This window comes from Dryobates pubescens, chromosome 39, assembly GCF_014839835.1.
Source record: "Dryobates pubescens isolate bDryPub1 chromosome 39, bDryPub1.pri, whole genome shotgun sequence".
NCBI classification, from domain to species: Eukaryota; Metazoa; Chordata; class Aves; order Piciformes; family Picidae; genus Dryobates; species Dryobates pubescens.
The window spans coordinates 3,339,105-3,346,499 of record NC_071650.1 but is presented as its reverse complement, the minus strand read 5'-3'; positions in this window follow the sequence as shown (position 1 = coordinate 3,346,499).

Below are 7,395 nucleotides of genomic sequence, written 5' to 3'. Positions count from 1 at the left end.
GGAAATACCAGTCTAAATTTGTGTGGCCTAGGATCTCTAATGATAGGCTTTTATCCCATTACACCTAATTGACATAGAACTTATCATCAACAAATTGAGAAGTATTTACTCCCTGAAATATTTGGGACATTATAGTGACTTTCTTTTCATGATAGGCTGTTGAAAGGACCATTATGGCCCAGCTCACTTGTAGCCTGGGAAAATGATCCAGCAGTCCTCAAAGTTAATGAAATGTCATTTGTCACAAGCTTTGCAGGTGTGTGACTCTCTCTACATTATAATACATGATGGAAATCAGGGGCTGGATTGCAGGCCCATTGCCAATTGTAATGCACATTCTGTGAGTGTCACTGGTGCAGCATTGCATAAATCTTACTAATATCTGGAAGTCTTGAAATGCATGATCTTTCTCTTCTAAGGTCAAGCAAGACTACTCCACTATTTAATTTTAGCCTTGCTGTCTCTGCAGTCAAAATGGTAACATTCAATGTTTGCTTTTCAGCCTCCTCTTCTGAAGGGTTAATTTTTGAATGGCTTGACTTTTAATCTTTTTTTTTTCCTTGGGTTCTCTTTTTCCCCCTGCTCCAAGGATGGAGTGAGCTGGCTGTGGAAAAGGATTTCCTGAGTGAGAAAGATTTCAATTTCATCCCAGGCAAAGCACCATGTAAGAGCAGAAGAATCACAGACTCAGAGTAGCATTTATTGTAGCTGCATCGCTGGGGAGGGGAAAAAATTTGAGATGGCTAACAGGAGTTGCTGGGGTACTGCAAAGGTTGAGATTTGAATGTTGCTGAAGTAATTTGCATCCAGTGTACTGCTTGCCTGAGCTCTAATTGCAGCAAATAGTGGTATATTCCTTTTAGGGACCAGATGCTAGGCTGGTATAAATCACTGTCCCTAAATATCAGAGAGATGCAAAAGGGGAAAAAAATCTAGCTCCCTTCAGTTTGTCTTGTGAAAGACTCGGTCTGTTATTTCTTGAAAAGTATTTATTCTCCTGGTTACTGCTTGGATTTGTTTGCTGCACTTGGTGTCCTTGACAGAACGAGAAAGCAGAACAACGGAGGAGGGTAGGCTTGATCCCTGGCTGTTTCTGAAGGCAGGGTTGACGTCCCCGTGTGCCATTTTCTGAATTGGTTAGTCAATTATACCCGAGCCTTAAAGTCTTCCAAGCTTGAAGTGCATAACATGCTTGTTTAAACATCCAGTCGGAGGTCTTTGGCAGAAGCCAGTTCACAGTAAAACCTGGAAATGCTTCTTATTCTTTTGCTTGTTTTGGCCCCTGCACATCCATGTCCCTCTGAATGAGGCTGACTCTCACAAATATGACAGGAACAGCTCACCACCTTGCTTTAATAACCTCTTTGGAAGGAACAAGCGAAGTACAGGTCTTGCCCCTCATTTCTGTTGGTATTATTTATTACAGTATTACACAGGGGGAGAAGCCAGTCCGTACTTGTGTAGGCTCCCACAGGAAGGCAAATGCATGGAAGTTTCATTTTGCTGAAGGTCTAAGCACTGGGCTTTCCCCAGTGGGAATAGAGCAGTGCTCTGTTGCACACACTTTCACCTTCTAAGATGAAACTGCTTCCATAGCACCCTTGGTCCTAAGCGCTGAAGTGTTGAAGGACAAGGACTGATTTTGGAGATACGTTTAGGAGGATCAGGTCTTGTGTTGAAACCTAGCTCTCCCAGTCAATTATGTTCTTGTTTTGGTCACATTGAAGTGCCTTTTTTTTTAATTAGTGAACATATACTAAGAAATACCTCGTAAAGATCCTTATCCAGCTCAAGAAGGACATGGATCCTGTTGTCCTGAATTTTGTTTTGCTTTGGAGGGGCTGAAAGGACCTTCTAGGGCTATGTGAATGCTCTGCTTTGGAAGAGCAGTCACAGAGCAACACCACGCTATGTAGCCTTATTCTAGCTCGCATACTCCATAAGCCTAGTTAATAGTTTTGAACATTTATTATTACAATCAAGTCTGAAGTAATATGGGATATACCTTATGGGAAGACAAGTGAAAAAAAATGGTTCTTTTTTTTTTTCTTTCCAATCCTATTTGCCTCATCTTTAAGAATCTTGGGCTAGAAAGAAAATGTAAAAGTTACAAAATATGCCCCTTGTGGCCCCTAACCTTCCTCCCTCGTTGGTGCTGAGATCAAATTTCAAAAGAATTCTGGAAGGATATTGGGTTTCAGGTTTTGTTTTCCCATAGCAGTGATTCTGGCCAAAAAGCTTTGTAATCAAAAGGACCAACTGTAACCTTGTTAATAACTAAGAAAACAATGGCCAAAGGGAAAAGACCTGCCAAAAGCTACAAGTCATTTCTGTTGGCAGAATAATTGGGAGATGGTTATTTTGGTTGAAAACAATGTGATTTGTATTTCTAATTTTGTAAAATTACTTAATTAATAACACATGGTCAGCGAGGTTGATTGCAGAGTGGCTCTTGACAGAGGACACTTTCAAAGCAGTGTTACAGGGGCAAAGGTAGGATTATGAAATACTGCGGCAAACAAGGCCGTGGCTGCTGCTCAGCAGATGATTCTTCTTGTCTTGGGAGGGCATAAATCATTATGGTACCCTCGACACTGAAACACAAGCCATTGTTAGGAGCACTGTGGGCTACATCCCTGATGGTGGGATCTTCAGTGGAGGCTCGCTGAGCTAATTCTGCTTGTGATGACAAGTAGGTTGTTAGAGGAGAATGCTACTGCATGGTGGTGCTTGGAAATATTTGGAGATTGAGAAAATACTTGGAAGGGAGCTGTGTACCCAAATAAACGTATTCTAGGAAATGATGCTGCTTATGGAGGAGCCCAGGTGATGTTCACCTTGCGTAACTCTTTAGTTGCAAGGTGTAACTGTTCAGACTAGCTTAGGTTTTAGTGTTTGTGTGGGGCAGAGACTGTGGGAGCATTATGGGAGAAGGAACCTGTGGAATGTTAGCACTTGCCTGTAAGCTGTTCACAAGACACAAGATCTGGATCCTTTGTTACAGTCCAAACATGCAAATCCTTACAGCTGTCCTTGTTGCTTCACCATGGATGCTTTTCTTGCATTGCCATGGGACTGAACTTAGAGCACAACTTTCTTCTTGCTTGTTTCTTTTGTGCAATCTGCCTCAGTTCTATCCCCTGATGAAACCAGCTCACAGTGAGTGTGGAGAGGAAAGGGTGGCAGACAGGGAAGCAGGATATTGGAGTTTTGCCTCTGCTGAAACTATACAACCACTAAGAAACTTGCTGCAATTATTCAGAAAGTTGTGGCTCTTGGATGCCTGTGAGTGCTTGTCTGCTCTGTCATATACAGTTCTTGATTAACTATTGTTTCACACTGATGAAGGAGGTTGTTCTCTCCATAATTCAGATCCTCTTCACAGCCCCTTTTCTGTAAACCTCTTGCTCTTTCATTATATGATCATAATGATTTCCTTTTTGTAGAGTGCATAGCCTAACACCTATGTACATTGAGTGCCAGGGCTTGAAACCATAATAAGCCAAATGCTCACCTTAGAAGCCATTATTCCAGTCATTACAACATGGTTTATTCCTCTAGAGGACATTAACATCTGAAAATGTGTCAACTAGAGTATGAAATTCATCATGATCATGAACCACCTGCCAACTAATTAGAATACTAGAGTCCAGGAAATGGGAATGTTGTATTAATCTAATACTTCACAACCATTTATACTTTTGTTTTCATTTCTAGCCAACTGCTATAGAAGGCCAAAGCACAACGTTCTGATGTGCGAGACTTTGAGTAGGGAGAAGGTGAAGAGCCACAGGTGTGGCCAAAATGCTGCTTAGAAAGGCTTAATCAGCAATGCAAGCACTGGCAAAACCACTGGGTCAAAGAGGAGAGGGAGAGATCTTAAAAACTTCTTTATGTAGCTAAGAAGTAGTTTCAAAGTGTGTTACGCCTCTAATTAAATACAGACCAGAAGATGAACTCTTCTGTAAGAATGGAAGTGGGCTAAAGCTGGGAAGAGTTTCAGAGTATCACCTTGCTGAAAGTCTGAAAATTCCTGATAACTTTTTCCGGGAGTGAGGGCTCACACCTTGAGCTGAAGCATAATATAGCAGTTTGTGGTTCTGCCTATTTCTTTAGCAGAAGTGGCAGTAATTATTGTGGCACATGTGTGAAAAGCTTTTTTCCCAGCATTTGAATAAAAGCCCCATGTAAGAATGACTAAATTACTTCTACTGGCAAAGCCAGACTCCCTGAAGATATAGTACAATGTTTTTGTTAGTTCCTGAAGATCCACTCAACAGATGACACTGCAAGATTTTGTCTTTTTAGGGTGTTTCAGTTGATTAAAGAAGTTCTGTGCAACATTATGAGACAGAAAGTGTTCTTCAGTTTAAACTTGGAATTCACATCTCAACTAAATTCTTTTCCCCCTACCTTGCAATGGCCAAGCTCATTTTGCTATATGGTTTACCATACTTCTTAATTTGCCCAAGGTCTTAATGAGAGGAACGTTTGCAGAGAGGTATGTTAAATCCTGAGAGGTTAATTATTTCTTTTGGTAATTGTGATCTTAGCTGTGTGAATTGCTGTTTCATCACAGTAATTTCTAGTTAAAAAAAGGAGAAAAGCAATAACTATTCACAGCTCTGGGATGAAAATGAATGTTTGGGCTTCCCATCAGTAGGTCTACTCTAAGCAGTTAAAATAAGTCTTAGGCAAACAATTTCAAACTGATGCTTAAGGAGCTGAGTGATCCCAGACTAGTGCTTTCCTGTTGACTTCTGCTCAAACTGTGTTTTTCTCCAAAACACTTCAAAAATTCTTCAGTAAGAGAGATTGAGGGAATAATTACTGCAAACAGAGAGCTGTGCAGTGGAGTTAGTGGAAAGGCAGTGGCAGGAAGAAAGGGTTGAGGGAAAAGAATTCCTTTCTTCACTGTGTGAAAAGGCAAGACTATAAAACCTCTTCCTAGAGAAAAGCATCATGCTTCAGAGTAGTTTCATAAACAGGGCTTGGCAATAAAAGCTTAATTTACAAAGGATGACTACATGTTCTATGTGTGTTACAGATGTGAGTGCATTGTTACAAGCCTTCTAGATCAAGGGATAGCTCTGCATTGCCTTGGAGGCCATGCAGATGCTAGCAGCTTACCACAACTGCTGGACGTGTTATGTGTGGTCCAACTGGTCGCCTGCAGGCCAGCTCCAGGCTTCTGCATGGATTCATCCAGCCCATCTTTCCTCGAGTAGATGGGAAGAGCTGTTTTCAGTTGTTAATGCACCCTTCAGCAGCTGAGTTTGTCCTCCAACACAAAGCCAAAATGCTACTGCTGTTGACAGAAGGTGTGTGTATTTTGGGGGGACATGAGGAAACAGGGGACAAATGTCCAGAGGCTTTCAGCCAGCATCGTGGGCTCCTTCAAGTAGCAGTCTGTGGCAGTACTTTGTTGCTGGTGTTGTGTGGATGGTCTTGAGGCTGCCTTTGGCAGTCGCTGCTATGGTGGGGCAGGGAGAGGCAGGATGCAGCCCATGGTGAGGAAGGCGAATTGCAAACCCAAATCCATCCCAAACATCTGTTGAGGTTAGACCACCCCACACTATCTACAATAGCAGGATTTAGTCAGGAGTGTGTGTGTGCCTAGCAGGCATCCATTAGAGATGATGTGGTGTTGCCTTCTTTGAGAAAGAGTGAGTCCAGCTGAGAGGGGCATGGTGTCCCTGTCCTCAGAAGAACTGTCTTGGCTACAAGAGAGTGGAGTGTGCTATGCCCACTGGTTCAGCAGCCCTGGGCCCTCCTATTTGGAGAACTTATGCCCCATTGAATTCCAGCAAAAAGGCGTTTTGAGAGTCTCCCTTGGGTATCCTGCAGACACAAGTGGGCCCAACAGGGAGATTAGACAAGGAGAGAAAACTCCTGCACAGCTTTCCTGCCTGGATTGATGAACTAGAAATATTCTGGCCTTACGAAAGGTGTATGAGGAAGGGCAATGATAATAGAGATCTGTTGCCATGAGGGAAAACAGCAGCCAGAGTTCACAACAGACTCTGAAGTAAAAAGCCAAAGACATTGTTTCTTCTTTTTCTTCCTGGCTTTGTATGTCCATATCTGCACACACAGAGAACAAAACAGAAAAGCTTTTTTTTCCTGAGCTCCACTCAGGAACATGCACCCATCGGTGCAGGTGATTTGTGCTTCATGCAGGGGTGTTACAGGCCATTGGTTTCTTCCTCCCCCATGGGTGTCACAAGGCCATGGATACAAACAATGTGACTCTTGCATCTGCATCAAGATAAGTTTATATTATGACTAATACAGGATTATTATTATTTTTAAATTATATAGGAGCTCATCCTCTGCTCATCACCAAAGCTACCGAATTTTGCAGTCTGCCATCAGTTTTGTAGCAGATAACTGCTGGCACCAGCCTCATTGCAAGCATGTACCTCAGTAGTAATGAAAGGAAGACACAGCAATGCTCGATCCTGCTCTCAGCTGCCTTGCTATGAACTAGAGCTAATCCTGTAGTGAAGTCACACCTGCAATGAGGATCCTACCTCCTACATCCTATAGGGAGACAGTTTGTGAAGGGGTTTCTGGTTTCCTTGTTTTGGAAGGGGAGAAGGAATCCTGCTGTTAAGGATCACTGTCTGAACCCTACTAAATTAGAGTACATCAGGGAGACTTTATTCTTGGCTGGTGCAAGCATTGGAAATGAATGAACTAAATTGGATGTGCTTATTTGTGGAATCAATTACCTTCATGCAAAAAGCCTTCTGCTGGATCCAAACCCTTTATTTTCCCAATATAGCTGTGGAACAGAGGTTCTGATTAGCTCCTTGCCTGGTGCCATATGTGGGCCACTAATAAGGGAGAGTGAAGCGCAGTGCTAGGTGTACTTCTCGCAAGTGCACACCAGGGTGGTGGAGGGGATAAAGTCATGGAGAAAACAGCTTGCTCTATTTCTGATGCTTTTTCCCCTCCATGACTTGCCCAATTCTCTGAAAGTTTGAGGTATGCAATCCTAATGGGTGACGCCTGAAGGTCACAGCATGTCAGTACCAGTACTGGTAACTTTTGTTTGGGTTTATGCACAGTGTGTTGGTCTGTAGCTGTGAGACCTTACTCTAACACAAGGCACTTCATGTACCCCACAAAGCCCCCCCTAAATAGGTTTACAACCAAGTTCTGTAAACAAGGAGTTGCAGATGTCTGTGTTGCTATCACTCACCAGTCCACAGTTCACCTCTGCTGATGAGCTCTCCTGGCTCCATCCCAGTTGAGCAAACTCAGTCAAACAGAAGAATCCAACCAAAATATCTGGAAGGGACTTCTGACATTATTCTCCCACTGCTGCTAAGTCTGTTTGGGGTGTGTGGAAAATTTCTTCAGCTCAGGAGAATGGTGTAGTGTAATGTG